The 16,373-nt window shown below is 44.3% G+C and overlaps 1 pseudogene; it reads left to right on the plus strand.

Moving 5' to 3' along the window:
* Window positions 1-16,373, plus strand: part of LOC127678045 (katanin p80 WD40 repeat-containing subunit B1-like) — a 68,642-nt pseudogene that overhangs the window by 2,138 nt on the left and 50,131 nt on the right.

Genomic DNA, 16,373 nt, shown 5'->3' on the forward strand with positions numbered 1-16,373 from the left:
CCTCCTGCAGCCCACTTCAGAAGAACAACTTAAATAACCGCTTTCATGTTGCACTCTGAAGGAAGCCAAGGTCTGGGACGCTCCCAGCTTCTGAGATGAGGCTTTCCTGCTTCGTTCAATGGGTCAGTGTTCAGTAGGATTGACTGGCCCAAAACCAAGCTATCAATCAACAAAACTGCATTGAGCGCTTAGCTGTTTCGTTTCTTTGCAATGAATTAAAAAAAAAAAAAAAAGCATTCGCTTCTACTAAAAAGAGACAAGGAAGGAAACAGAGACCTGTGACCCAAGACCTGTTGAGCCTGTAAGTTAATTTGTTTCAAGGTTATAAACCTGAGACCCAAAAGGTTAGCTTTGGGTAGACCCAGTGATCTTCAAACCCTTGATATTGGGGCTGTAGAGATAACTCAGTAAGTAAACGGTTTGCCTAGCAAGGGTAAAGATGTGAATTCAAACTCCAGAATGCCCTTAATGAAAAGTCAGGTGGTGGGCTAGCACAAGTGCTACCCTTCCAAAGGACCCGGGTTCAATTCCCGGCATATGCACTGGACAGCTCACAAGCACCTGTCACTCCAACTCAATGGAATCCAACCTCCGGCCTCCACAGATACCTGCACTCGTGCACACACATAATAATACTTTACAAATAAAGTATTTTTTTCATCTCTTAAAATTTATACAAATGAGTGTTTTGCCTGCATGTCACTACATGCATGTCTTGTGCCCATGGATGCCAGAAGAAGGTGTCAGATCCTGTGCTGTCTAGTTTTGGGTCAACTTGACACAAGCCAGAGTCACTAGAGAGGTGTCAACTGAGAAAATGCCTTAGTAGAGAGGGCTGTAGGCAGACCGTTTCTTAATTAGTGGTTAATGGAGGAGGTTTCAACCTATTGTGGGTGGTGGCATCCCTGGGCTGGTGGTCCTGGGGTTTATAGGCGAGCAGGCTGAGCAAGCCATGAGGAGCAGACCAGTAAGCAGCGCCCTCCATGGCCTCTGTATCAGCTCCTGCCTCCAGGTTCCTGCCCTGATTCCAGTTCCTGTCCTGACTTCCTTCAATGAGAAACCATGATGTGGAAGTGTACGCCACATAATCCCTTTGCTCCCCAACTATCCCTTTGCTCCCCAACTTGTTTTTGGTCATGGCGTTTCATCACAGCAATAACAACCCTAAGACAGATCCCCTGGGCTGGAGTTGTGGGGGATGCTCACAAGACCCTCGTGTGGGTGCTGAGACTCGCACATAAGCCCTCTGAAAGAGCAGCCCCTACTCGTAACCACTGAGCCATCTCTCCAGCACTAGAATACATTGAGGTAAATAATTAATAAAGAGTACCGCCCAGCCAGGCCTCTGCACCAAGTCCCTGTGGGTCTCACTCAGGGTAGCTCTCACTGTCACCGCCAAGCCAATCTCTCCCAGCTAGCTCTCACTGCATCCCAGCTGTGTTTCCTCGCTGCCATAGACTCTGTAAATGGCTGGAGTCCTTTGCTCCTGCTCTGCACCCAAATACCTGGTAAAGCGTGACTCTTAAATTTAAATAGTTAACCAACTGTCTTTATGTATATAAAACTCCCAATTACACAATGCCAATTTACAATGATAAAGTCTTATCCCAATTACCTAATCTCTCCAAAACACCAGAAATACAACTGAAGTTATCTGAATATCCGCCTCTCTCTCTCTCTCTCTCTCTCTCTCTTTCTCTTTCTCTCCCTCTCTTTCCCCACCCCTCACTTCTCTTAGCTCCTCCTCCTCTCTCCCCTCCAATCACTGGCCTCTCACTGCCTCAATGTGAATGGATAGGAAATATCTTACAACAAAAATGTACTTTTTAAAATGTTTTTAATGTAGTCTTATTCACGTGTGTGGGTGCTTTGCCTGCTGTGTGCCACATACATTCCGTGTACTGTGGCTCAAACCTGAATCCTCCAGAAAAGCAGCCCCTGCTCCTGACCACTGAGCCCTCTAAAAGAAATAAACGAAGAAGAGGAGGAGGAAGAGGCAGGAGAACGTGGTGGCACATCCTGTAATCTCAGCACTCAGAAGGCAGAGGCAGGCAGATCTCTATGAGTTCTAGGCCAACAGGGCTACACAATGAGACACTACCAAGATGAAATAAAGTAACGAATGGGAAAAGAACCCTTCCCATCCCTGTGCAAGTGGAGAAAGGACAGTCCCTGGAACTGCCTGGCAAGCCAGTCTAGCCAAATCTGTGAGCTCCAAGTTTAGTGACAGAGTCTGTCCCAAAAGAGAAGGAAGAGTGTGACTGAGGGAGACACCGATGTCAGCTTCTGTCCTCTACATGAACAGCATACATGCACCTGTATACCTATACAGAAACACACAGGCAAACACACAGTCGGGGGGAGGGGGAGGAGAGGGGGAAGAAGAAAAGAGGGAGAGGAAGAAGGGGGAGAGAAAGAGAGAGGGAGGGGAGAGGGAAAGGGGACAGAGGGAGAAAGGAGAGAGCTAAGTACTGGCATCCATCTCTCTCTGCTCTCTAACTACAGATGCACTGCCTTCTCTGTCATGAGACACTGCACCTCAGACTGTGAACCAAAATAAGCCTTTCCCCATTAAGTTGCTTTGGTCAAATATTTTGTGGCAGCATCAAGAAAATTAACTAATGGGCTGGAAAGATGGCTCAGTGGTTAAGAGCATTTTACCTTCCAAAGGACTCTGGGTAAGTGTGGATCACCTGCCATCCATCCCGCTAAGATTTCTCAAGATGGCCGCATCCCGACCCACAGCTGCTCCTACACAGTCCATTCCTACCACTCTCTTCCTTAGCTCAGCACCACACTAGAAGACTCTCTCAAGTACCAATACTTCTCTCTCCCTTCCCTCTGCCCTAGGCTGACATGAGCAGTTGTCCTATCACACAAGACCCACCAGGGAGGAACAGACCTCATCCAAAACAACCCAGACCCCCAGCAGGAAGGACCAGGAATGGCCTTTGCCCATGGCCCACATTCTTGAACAGATGCCTGAGGAAGAGGGAATTCTCAAATGACCTTAGAGATAGAGCCGGGCTTTTTTAAATAACAGGGTTTTTTTTTTTCCTGTTTGTATGTATGAAGCACATGCCTGCCTGGTGTTTGTGGAGGTCAGAGAGGGCAAGCATGCCCTGGAATTGGAGATGCAGGTAGTTGTGAGCCACCGGAACTGGAGGTTCAGTAGGTTGTGAGCCGCCATATTGAAGTGCTGAGAACCAAACTCGGGTCCTCTGCAAGAGCAGCAAGCACTCTTGCTTACTGCCAGCTCTCCAGTCCTGTTGCGCAGCAATCTTAAAGCTTAAACATTCTAACATAGAATCTGAAGAGAGTAAGGTTAACACTTATATGCTGAGGAATGATGGTAGGTAAGTATTAAAAATGTGCTTTCCGGAGCCAGTGAGACGGCTCTCTGGGTAAAGGTGCTTGCCACCGAAGCTAAGGACATTAGTTAATCACTCCTGGACGAAAGGTAGAAGGAGAGGACTGGCAAGTTGTCCCTTGACCTCCACACATGCTCTCTCTCTCTCTCTCTCTCTCTCTCTCTCTCTCTCTCTCTCACACACACACACACACACACACACACACATACACAGTATACATACATTCAGTAATTATAAGTAAGAGTTATGCATTTGTCTGGGGATGGACCTGGGAGGAGATGGGGGAAGGGATGAATATTATCAAAATACAATGTATGAAATTCTCAAAGAATTAACACAGTTTTTCTGTAATTATAAGCAGTAGCAGTTGCTGGGGAGAGAGGTACTTCCATGGAGCTGCCCTCTAGCTATGCAGAGAACTCTGGTGTATGCAATCTTCTGAGTTGTCACCATGCCAGGGCATTTTTGATGATGCCACAGCTTGCCACTTCTACATAACCCTAATAAAATAATCAGTTCACTAAGCTGCACTTGGGCAGGTCACTTCTTTGGGCTGTCATCAGTGCCTATCTGTGGTACACAGACATTTGTTCATGTCTCCCCAGGAAAAGTCACACCTCTGCCTCCCACCAGCACCATGGGCTGGGAGCCAGCACTTTAATGCCTGATGCTTTGGCAGAGATTGAAAATCCAAACTATAGCAGACCCCAGACACTGGTGGGCCTGCAAACAGGGCTTCTCCAAGGAGCCAGCCCTCAACCCAACTGCACAGTATAGAAATATACTTCTCAGGACCAGAGCTCCCTAGACCTGCCTGTGCATCAGATTCAGCCAGAAAGCGTTAAACAAATGCTGTGCCTCCACACAGATCAAGTCAACGTCCCGGGCATCCCAGGCCTCCCCAGCTTCAGACTGGCTAGACACCTAGTGCCAACGTCAAGCCCAGCTCCCGGAGCTTTAATGGTGCGAACAGTACCACCAACCTCTGGCAAGTGTTCTGGGAACAGCCCACCAGCAGTGAGCAAGCTGTGGAGAAACGAGTTGTGGCTAACCTCACCTTTCATTTTCACAGGTGCTCAGCCAAATGACCTCACCTGCACGCAGACACATTCCCGAAGCTTCCCCGACTGGGCATCCCTGGAGACACATTCAAGAAAATCCCCAGGATGGGCACCCCCGACACCACAGTGTTCCTTGTATCTCAGGCCAACTCTTGGCAGAGAGAAACTCGAGTCTCACCCTAACTGCCCCTCACTGGCCTAATGCCCTTCACCGGGGAAGATTTCCACGCAGACCCTTCCCTGGGGTACCAGAGACTCCTTCCTGCCGAATACCGAAGATGAGTCACAATTGCTTCTTCCCTTCCTTCTCCAAATCAGCAGTTACTAAACTCTTTTCACCACTCTGGCTTTTAACAACAATGAAGAAGGGGACTTGGGGCACACGTACAGAAGGGTAAGGACTCAAATTCGATCCCCATAGCTCCTGTTTTTAAAAAGCCTGGCATATTGGGGCTAGAGAGACGGCTCATGGGTTAAGAATGCTTATTGCTATCTATAACTCCAGATCTAGGGCATCTGATACCTGTTCTGACCTCCACCCCTGACACACACTCCTGCACACATGTGGTCACATGTATACACTAAGCTACACTTACATAAAAATAAAATTAAAAGTGGGGCATAAGAGTAAGTGCTTATAATGGGGCTCATAGGAGGCAGAGGAGGAGGCCCCCTGGGACTTACAGATTGGCCAATCTCAAACCTCAACATGGGGCTGGGGAGATGGCTTGGTTTGCTGTGTCATGGGCCTGAGGACCTGAGTTCAGATTCCTGGAACCTGTATATAAAGCCAGATATAAAACAGGCGCCCATGGGCTGGAGAGATGGCTCAGTGGTAAAGAGCACTGACTGCTCTTCTAGAGGTCCTGAGTTCAAATCCCAGCAACCACATGGTGACTCACAACCATCTGTAATGGGGTCTGGTGTCCTCTTCTGGTGTGTCTGAAAAAAGCAATGGTAGTGTACTCATATGCATAAAATAAATAATAAATCTTAAAAAAAAAAAAACAGGCACCCGTAACGCAGTACTATGGGGGAGATGGTAGCATCTCTGGGTTTGCTGGCTGCCAGCCTACCTCTCGCTCCGTGTATGTGATAGCTACTGTTGGTTGTCAACTTGACTACATCTGGAATTAACTAAGCTGCTGGGTATAACTGTGAGGCAGTTTTTCTTAATTAAACTACTTGAAGTTTAAAGATCCATTTTTAACCCAGATCTTTTTAGGAAAGAAGATAGATCTTTAATCCAGGTCTTTTAAGGTGGGAAGATGCAAGTCTACTCCTTCACTGGCATTAGCGCCAACTTCTTCGAGATTCTCATGTGTACTAAAGACCAGCTGAGACCTCCAGCCTCACAGACTGAACAGTTACTGGGTTCTTAGACCTTTTGTTGGTATGCGGCCATTGTTGGACTATCTGGACCACAGCCTGTGAAACATTTTAATAATCCCCTTTCTATATATTCTCTCTCTATAGGTTCATCCTATCAGTTCTGTTCTCTAGAGAACCCCGACCAACACGGTGAAAGACCCTTTCTCAGGGGAATGCGGTAGAGAGTGGCAAGGCACGACACCTTGGCGTTGTCCTCGGCCTCTTTGAACATGCCTCCCCATCCCCCGCTCCACATGCACCCCACCCCCACACAACTCTACACCCAGAAACAATCATGTTGAAGTGTCTGGTGCTAGGTTTGCACTTGTGCTGTAAACAATTAGATCAAAACAAAACAAAACACAAGATGGCCAGCTTCTGGGGAACAACAGCCAACAACAACAAGGTGTGGGCATCTGGACTCCACACACATAAACACATATGCATTCATACACAAAATGATATTCCCATAGGGAGGGGGAGAGAGAGAGAGAAGGAAAGGGAGGGAGGGAGGGAGGGAAGGAGGGAGAGAGGGAGGGAGGAAGAGATGGGGGAGGGAGAGAGAGAGAAAGAAAAAAGAGAAAGGAAAAGGCAGAATGATCCCATCAATGCTCACATCTAAGGAAGTAGCAGGTGGATTGCCCTCAAGGACACACAGCAAGAGACCACTGGAACCCTGGATGCTTCTCCCAGGAAATGGCCTTGGGCTGGAAATATAGAATCCTTGCTGAATGAAGGGAGGCCTGGCCAGCTTTTGAATATTTCCCGAAACAGTGGGGCATGATTCCCATCTCATCACAAACAGACAATGCACTTGACCACATGACTGAGGTTGTGCTTGTTGGGTTTCTCAACTTTTTTTTTGGATTTGGTTTATTTTTTATTTATTTTTTTTTTGAGACAGGGTTTCTCTGTATAGTCCTGGCTGTCCTGGAGCTCACTCTGTAGATCAGGCTGGCCTCGAACTCAGAAATCCGCCTGCCTCTGCCTCCCAGAGTGCTGGGATTACAGGTGTGCGTCACCACTGCCCAGCGTGCGTTTCTCAACTTTTAAGTTACTCTTTCCACCCTGTGAGAGAGAATCATATATTGGGAGAACATTACAGAATGTGATTGCACAACAGCCTGTATTAATGTAGTGCAGGCTGACGTCAGACTTGCTGTGACCCTTCTGCTTTAGCCTCCTATACTAGTCATATAGACAACTGTACCCCTGTGCCAACCATGTAAAAGCTCCTCTTCTGCTTGGGCAACCAAGAAGAAAGTCATTGGCCACTGAACAAGTAGGTAACTATAACTGTGGAGTTAAGTGTGAACTAACCCACTTGGCTCATATAGGTGTCATACAGAGAGTCAGGGCTCTCTAAAGAATAGGACCAGCTGAGCATGGTGGCACTTGACTTTAATCCCAGCACTGGGGAGGCAGAGGCAGATAGATTTCTGGGAGTTTGAGGCTAGCCTGGTCTACAGAGTGAGTCCAGGACAGTCAGAGAACCCCTGTCTTGAAAAACCAAGAAGCTGGGCGTGGTGGTGCACGCCTGTAATCCCAGCACTTGGGAGGCAGAAGCGGGATGATTTCTGAGTTCGAGGACGACCTGGTCTACAGAGTGAGTTCCAGGACAGCCAGGGCTATACAGAGAAACCCTGTCTCAAAAAACAAACAAACAAACAAACAAAAAAGAAAAACCAGAAAGAAAGAGAGAGAATTAAAGAAAAAGAGAGAGAAAGAGATACAGAGACACAAAGACAGAGAAACAGAGAGAGCCAATAGGATGAACTTATTATTACTATTTATGGAATTATTATTATATGAATTTATTATTAGCATGAGGAGTTGTTGTTGTTGTATCAGATTACTGAAAAGTAGTGACCAGTTATCTCCCACCTAAGATCTGGAAACCTGGTAGTAGCTCTGTCCCAAAACTGGGTCCAGCAGCCCCAATCGATGCCCAAAGGCTCCTGTGACAAAAGTACTCTGTGACAAAAGTCTGGGAACCCCAGTGCAGTACAGAAATCAGGGGCAGCAGTAGCAGCCTTAGTGGAAGGAGGGAAGACCAGGCTAGCCAACAGCAAACCACCTTTCTTGCTCCACACCCTGTAATTACCTGGACTGCTGCCAAAATGTGGTTCTCCTGCTGGGGACGGGTCTTCCCACATCAGTTAAGGCAGCCAGGGCAGTTCTTCAGGTGAAGCTCCCTACTCAGGTGATTCTAATCTGTGGCCACTTAGCATTAAAACAAACCATCACAAGCCCCAAAAATGTTCAGAACCTGTGATGAGGACCAGTCTGTCAAAAGGGCTTTTGCAACCGTGGTAGTTAAGTGAACTGTGGAGGTTACCACAATAATTACATAAGTCCTTGCTGAGATCACAAGGATCCTCTCGGGAGGGCCAGGGGGAGACAGATGTTGGAGAGGAGGCAGGAAGGAAACCTCAGCGGCAGCGGCTAGATGGACTGCAGCGGCTAGATGGACGGCAGCAATGGCCTGAAGCTGGAAGAAGCCACGATGGGATTCTCGCCTCCCAGCATGCCTTTCATCAGCTTTCCTTATTCAGTCACTTGTTTATTTGCATCAGTGTGGACTCCCATTTAGTTCACACTTTGAGCTATAGTCCACTACTCCTTTATGCTGTCCTCTTGAAGTGGAAGTTTCAGGATATGTCAAGTGGTGTCACACTGTGTTTTGCTAAGACAGGCTCACGTGGTGTTCGGTGGACAGTGAAGGTGCAAGCTTTGCAATGCTCGTTGGTCTGGGTCTTCATCTTCACTGATCTTCACTCCGTTGAGAGAGGCACGGCAGAGAACATCTCCTGGCATCCTGGCTGGTCCTGGTCACTGCCACTAATAGTTTGGATTCAACGGAAGACTGGCAGTTTCTGCTAGACCATGCCACTACTGCTAACTCATGTTTGCTAACCTGACACTACTGAACTGGCTGCTGGTATCCTGGCAACAGAGATTGGAATCACCCCCAAGAAACTAATTCTAAACATCTCATATATGCCCTTGTCCTATTTACCATCTTTTCTCCCCTACCTTTGGTCGGTGGCTTGGGGTGGGGGTCAGGGGATTTTAAAACACTTACTAAAAGTAGGTTTTGCCAGGCAATCAGTGGTGGCACATGAGGCAGACGGATTTCTTGAGTTCAAGGCCAGCCTGGTCTACAGAGTGAGTTCCAGAACAGCCAGGGCTATACAGAGAAGCCCTGTCTCAAAAAACCAAACATCAAACACCAAAAAAAAGAAACAAACAAAAAGAAAAAGTAGGTTTTAAAAATCTAAGCCTACACCCTCCACATTCTTTTTAAAACAGTTATCTTTTTTCTGTGCAGATAATCAACACGTCGGTAAATATTTCTGTGCTGGGGTCACACAAAGTTTTAGAAACCAGATGTGCATTTGGGGGATTTTCTCCAACCCTGTAAATTTGGAATAAAGACTATATCTATCTTGGAATAGACAAGAATACTATATCTCATTACATCAATAATACAAAAGGAACCATTACTCACACTGACATGCAGACTGCAGTCTGCCCTCAACACATGCAGAGGGTGGGCTCCAAGACTTTCCCGTGTGCACCAGCAGCCGCAGATGCTCAACTCTTAGTGGTACAGTATTTGCTGACAGCAGGTGTATACTCTACTCATTTCCTTATTTGCTGCAGGCAAATGTGCATGTGTGCGTGCAGCTGCATGTGTCCCTGTTTGGAGGCCAGAGGACAAATTTTGCCATCATCCTCAGGTGCCATCCACCTTGTTTTGTGAGCCAGTGTCTTTCTTGGCCTAGATCTCACCGATTCCTCTAGACTGGCCAGCCTGGGTCTAGCCCCAGGGATCCACCTGCTTCTGCCTCCCTGTGACTGAGATACAAACATACACCCCCAAAACCAGATTGTTTGGATCACTTATTAAAGGCTAAGGCTCACACTCAAAGCCAACATTTTGTGTGGGATCCGAGAATGGAACTCAGATCCTCAGGCTTGCACAGCCGACACTTTAGCAACGTGGCCATCTCCCGAGACTTCCCAGTAACCTTTAGGTAACATTTATGTTAGTTGGGATATGTAACACCATGTCATTGCTATGCAGATAGTTGCTATAGCTGTTGTACATGTGTATGTGTGTGTACATATGCACCTGTGTACACACACTGGAGGCCAGAGGACCATGTCAGCATCTGTAGCAATCACTTTACCAACCAATTTTGATGGAAGAAGTCACTTACAGAGCTTGGAGATTACTGATTGGCTAGACTGGCAGGCGGGTAAGCCCAGAGGTCCGTCGGTTTCTCCCCTGCACCACGGTTACAGGTGGTTACACAGCCTTTTACAAGGGTGCTGGGGGCTCTGAACTCGAGTTCTCAGGTTTGCACAGAAACCATTTCACTCCCTGAGCTCTCTCCCAAGTCCTTCTATACTGTATTGTTTAGGAAATAATGACAAGGAAAAAGTTCTATGCAGATGTGATTTTTCTTCCAAGTGTTCAGTCTGAATCTGTTTGACTCTGAGTCTGCAGATGTGGAGTGCTGACTGTAGATTTCACACTCAGATAGGCAGATGGGTCAGTTATGTCTGTGAAGTGTTTGTCAGTTCTTCTCAATGATTTAAGATAATGTCATAGTCTGTTTGAGGTGATTTTATGCCCAGCAAGCCTGGCAATGACCTAAGTTACATCCCCAGAGCCTATGAAAAGGTAGGAGAGAACCACGAAGCTGTCATCTGACCTACACACACACACACACACACACACACACACACTCGCACACCCAAGAACTTGCGCATATACATGTGCTTGTAAGCAAAACTTCCCAGAGAAAAGCTGAGTCTGCAAAGGCAGAGTGCCTAACTAGGGCGTCAGGTCTGCAGAGGGTGGAATGCCACAACGCCCCCAGCCGTATATCACGGCCATCTTTGAGGCATTTAACAGCCATTTATTGCCCTCCTCTGTTCCTGACTTAATACTTCTGAGACCATTTGGATAAATCATTTGGAATGGACCAACAGACCCCTTAGTTTCCAACCCAAAAAGGGTTAGTAATGCAGTCGCAGTCAGCATCTAAGGCCTCTAGCAGAGTTCCCCAGCCTGTGATGCTCCTACCCATGTACCTATGTACTGATGTATTTGAAAAGTAGTTACATTATGACTTTCTCTATTCTGTTACTCGTTACTAAAAGGTACATGAAGTTGCTACCTCACTGGACCACAGAGTTTAAGGAAACCTAATCTGTGTCCTCAGACCATCCTGCTAGAAAGAACCATCTCTGTTCCTCTATAGTAAGAGCTGTTTCATACATTCAAATAAAAAACAACTCTGTAAAGAATAATGGTTAGGGGCTAGAGAGGTGCCTCCACCGTAAGGAGGTCCTCTTGTTACTGCAGAGGACCCAGATCCAATGCTCAGCGCCCACATGGTGGTTCACTACAATCCAGTGCCCTCTTCTGGCCTCTACAGCCACCAAACACTCATGTGGTACACTTACATACATGTAGGCAAAATACCCACATATCTAAATCAAACAGACAAACAAAAAAAAAACTTTTTTCTTTTCATTTAATATAATGCTTAATGCAGTCTCCACAGATGTCAGTGGTGAGCCCCAGTCACATCCAAGGATTGAGTAACACCACAGCTACCGGCTCCTTTCTTCACAAAGCCCTTATAGAACCACAGCCTTCCATGGTTCCCCGAAGAAGTCCATCCAAACAAGGCTTCCTTTGTGGGCAGCAGAAAGCTTTCCTATTTTCATTTCCATTCTCAGCCTTCCAAAGACAGAGAGCGTAGGTTTTCAGGATGTTTTAACGTCCAATGTTCCCACTGGACTGAGGGGACATGGGGGTTTTACATGGGTTGGTCCTTGAAAGAAGGCTGAATGGATGAAGGATCTTGTCTAAGCACCAGGAACATTGGCCTGTAGTTCCCTTATGAACAAGCCTGTCTACTGTAGCTCACACTTCTCAGGAAGGTGGCTATCACTGCCTCCTCCGGGGGCACTGAAGACAGTGCCTGTGATACAGAGAGGACCTGGGCATGCAACTTTGACTTTTTCTTACCAATAGTGGGACCTTGAGAAGGCAAGATGCCCACCAGGACATGTTTTCCTCACTTACTAAGTAGGCACCGTGTCCCAGGCTATGTGGACCTCCCCAGAACATGCCAGGGCTAGGGCCTCTCCATTGTCATGGTGGTGTTACTTTTATAGTTGTTTAGTAAAGAGTTTTAGTACCAGCATAAGCTCTGGAAATCAGAGAAAGTCAGTTTCAAATCCCAGGCTCCACCACTGTGCCTCAATTCCCCTGTCCGTAAAAAGGAAAAAAACTGTGTAAGTGATGAAGATTAAAATTAAATTTATAAACTTAGAAGATGCATACGAGACACTGAATGCTGAGAATGCTGGGCTCAGGAGGGTGAGCTACTGCAATCGTATTGTCAAAATCTACTCATGTGTGTGGTCCATGTTCGTCACAAAGGCCAGGGTCTGGAAGGCTGAGGTCAGTCCTGAGCCCACCCGACCAGACCTTCCAGTGTTAGAGGGCCAGCTCCCTCTTGCCCCACCTCCTCTACAGTGCAGTGGATTCTCAATCACTCTTGCTACATTCATTGATCAAAGCCCCAAACTGCAATCCACCACTGTAACTGTTAGTTCATCAACTTGACACAACCTAGAAGCACATGGGAGTCTTTCTTTTTCCATTCTTTTTTATTGAAAAAGGAAGTAAAAACATTTTATCATAAAATTGAAGATTTACATGGAAAATATGTCTGATAAAATTGAAAAATATATAGAAAAACATGTTAAGATTGACTATTTCATGGAAAAAATATACAGATAAAATGGTAGGCACAAAAATATTCCTAAGTTGATTGAAAGTGGAATTATAAACATTTTCTGATAAAATTGAAGATTTACATGGAAAATATTTCTAATAAAATTGAAGAAATATATAGAAAAACATGTTAAAATTGAAGATTATCATCTTCAATTTTAATACAGATAAAAATAATACAGATAAAATGGTAGACATAAAAAATTTACTAAATTAGTTGAAAGAGGAATTACAAACATTTTCTGATAAAATTGAAGATTTAATGAAAAATATTTCTGTTAGTCGATGTCCTTTTATTGGAAAATTGAGTTCATTGATGTTAAGAGATATTAAGGAAAAGTGATTCTTGCTTCTTGTTACTTTTGATGTTATTTTTATGTTTGTATGGTTACTTTCTTTTGGGTTTGTTGAAAGATTACTTTCTTGCTTTTTCTAGGGTGTAGTTTCCCTCCTTGTGTTAGCATTTTCCATCTATTATCCGTTGTAGGGCTGGATTTGTGGACAGATATTGTGCAAATTTGGTTTTATCATGGAATATCTTGGTTTCTCCATCTATGATGATTGAGAGTTTTGCTGGGTATAGTAGTCTTGGCTGGCATTTGTGTTCTCTTAGGGTCTGTATGAGGTCTGCCCAGGATCTTCTAGCTTTCATCATCTCTGGGAAGAAGTCTAGTGATTCTGATAGATCTGCCTTTATAAGTTACTTGCCCTTTTTCCCTTACTGCTTTTAATATTCTTTCTTTGTTTAGTGAATTTGGTGTTTTGATTATTATGTGCCAGGAGGATTTTCTGTTCTGGTCCAGTATGTCTGGAGTTCTGAAGGCTTCTTGTACATTCATGGGCATCTCTTTCTCTAGGTTAGGGAAGTTTTCTTCCATAATTTTGTTGAAGATATTTACTGGGCCTTTAAGTTGGAAATCTTCGCTCTCTTCTATACCTATAATCCTTAGGTTTGGTCTTCTCATTGTGTCCTAGATTTCCTAGATGTTTTGGGTTACAAGCTTTTTGCATTTTGAATTTTCTTTGACTGTTGAGTCAATGTTTTCTACGGTATCTTCAGCACCTGAGATTCTTTCTTATATCTCTTGTATTCTGTTGTTGATGCTTGCATCTAGCGACTCCTGAATTCTTTCCAAGGTTTTCGATCTCCAGAGATATCTCACTTTGGGGGGGGGGGGTTGTTTGTTTCTACTTCCATTTTTAGATCCTGGATGGTTTTGTTCAGTTCCTTCACTTGTTTGTTTGTGTTTTCCTGTAATTCTTTAAGGGATTTTTGTGTTTCTTCTTTAAGGGCTTTTACCTGTTGACCAATGTTCTCCTGTATTTCTTTAAGCGAGTTATTTATGTCCTTCTTGAAGTCCTCTATCAGCATCATGAGATGAAATTTTTAAATCCAATTCTTGATTTCCCGGTGTGTTGGGGTATCCAGGACTTGCTGTGGTGGGAGAACTGGGTTCTGATGTTGCCAAGTAGCCTTGGTTTCTGTTGGTTCAGTTCTTGCACTTGCTTTTCGCCATCTGGTTATCTCTGGTGTTAGTTGGTCTTGCTGACTCTGGCTGGAGCTTGTCCTTCCAATGGGCCTGTAAGCCTGTGTCCTTACTCTTGGGAAATCAACTCTCTTCTGGCAGGTTCTATGCACAGAAGGCTGTGGAGCCACTTGGCTCCCTGGTGCAAATGGCATCCGGAAGGGAATATTCCTGTCCCAGCAGCTCCACTGACCTTATGTCCTTTGCACTCCTAGCTGTTCCCCTCCAGAGAGAAGGTGGAGATCTCACCTCTGCACTCAGAAGTGAAAGCGCTGCTGGGAGATCACTCTCTCTAGTGGGCCGTGCACAGAAGGCTGCAGACAGTCTGAAGCAGCCCACATCCCAACACCTGGGATTAAAATGGAATCGCTTTCTTATATTTCTGTGTTTTTTAAAGAAGCCAAAATTCCAGAGTTCTCAAAATGTCGCTACATTTTGCCCCTTCTGTTTTAAGCCACTAAGTGTGCTGTGTGGAGCAGGAAATTATAGACAGAACATTTTCAATGAAATAAGCACTTTTCAGTTTTTCAGGTGCCCTCTCTTGCTTAATTCTAGTCTTTATCAGTTTTGATTGTATCCATAGATTTCCATTCCCTGAGGAAATATAAACAAATCCACATTCCCAGTGGAACACTTTTGCAGGCCTCTATTCTGATATTAACACATCCGTATAACATATAGGCTGATTTAACCCCACAGGTTTTTCTATAACCCAGGGTCTCTCAGCTGCTGTTGCTCTGTTCTTATTAACATTCGGAAAATTTAAAGTTCTCTGAGCACTGTTGATTCTATCTCGGGTTTTTTTTTTATTTTTCCTCTTTGTTTTATAAGCATTTCCTTTAAGGTACGATTATATGTTTCTACAACTGCTTGTCCTGTAGGATTGTAGGGTTTACCAGTAATATGTTTGATATTATAATATGCAAAATTTGTTTTATTTTATTAGAGAGCATGCAGGAGCATTGTCAACTTTAGTTTGTAAAGATATCCCCTTTACATAGTGTAGCCATTACTTCCAGTCAATGTGTAATTACAGAATCAGTCTTTTCAGAACTCAAGGCAGAAGCCTATTGAAATCCTGAATATGCATCAATGGTATGCTGTACAGACTTTGGTTTTCCAAATTCTGCAAAATGAAGCTCTTCCATCTGTCAGATTTCATTTCTTTTGGTGTGCTGAGGGGGTAACTCCAGTGAATAATGGGGCTTGATTATATAAGGAACATGTAGGACAATTTTTTGTAACTTACTTAGCTTGTCTCCAATTAACGGGAAAAAAAAAAACTTTTTACGCTTCATCTGTTTGCATGATGCTTTTCATGAAATTCTGAAGTCCCTAATACATACACTTCCTACTAACTACTGGTCAGTTTTGTTTCCCTGTGCTAATGACCTGGAAGGCCTGTGTGTAGATGAATTTGGCTGATATTTAATGAATAATTCTTATTCCTGGTTGTCTATTGCAGTTGTTTAAATAACTCTGAATAATCAGCAATAAATTCAGCAGTTTCTACATGCAGAACAACTCTTTCTGCATATTGAGAGTCAGTAATTATATTAAGATATTCAGGGAAAATCTAATAATACCATAAGAATTGCATATAGCTCTGATTTTTGAACTGAAGCATATAGGCTTTGAATTACTTTGCTTATTTTGTCTGGCTTATAGCATGCCATTCCCAATTTATTTGCATCAGTAGAGAATGTAGGTGCTTCAGGAACTGGTGTTCTTTCTACAATACATGGGAGAATCAAATTAGTTCTTTTTATAAACTGAAGATTTTTGCTTTTAGGATATTTGCTGTTAATTTCTCTCAAATAGTTGTTACAAGCTCTTTGCCAATCTTCATTGACTACCCATAATGATACAATCTCATTAAGTTAATGGGGGAAAAAAACTTTTTATGCTTCATCTGTTTGCATGATGCTTTTCATGAAATTCTGACATTACAATTTCTATTAGGTCTCTTCCTGGCAATTGGTATTTGCTTATTCTTCCTCTTATGATTAAATTAAAACCTTTTTCTATGTAAATCTAATTTTTTCAACTTTGTGTGCTAAGAAAATCCATTCTAAAATACCATCTTCCCTTTACATAATGAGCCCAGAAAAAGACAGAGTTAAAAGCAGAATAACAAAAACACTGTCTAGTTTAGGATCTATGCGATCCACGCGTGCATCTTGCACTCTCTGTTCTACCAGAGCTAACTCTCTCTCTC

The sequence above is a fragment of the Apodemus sylvaticus genome, chromosome 2 (genome assembly GCF_947179515.1).
Source record: "Apodemus sylvaticus chromosome 2, mApoSyl1.1, whole genome shotgun sequence".
Lineage (NCBI taxonomy): Eukaryota > Metazoa > Chordata > Mammalia > Rodentia > Muridae > Apodemus > Apodemus sylvaticus.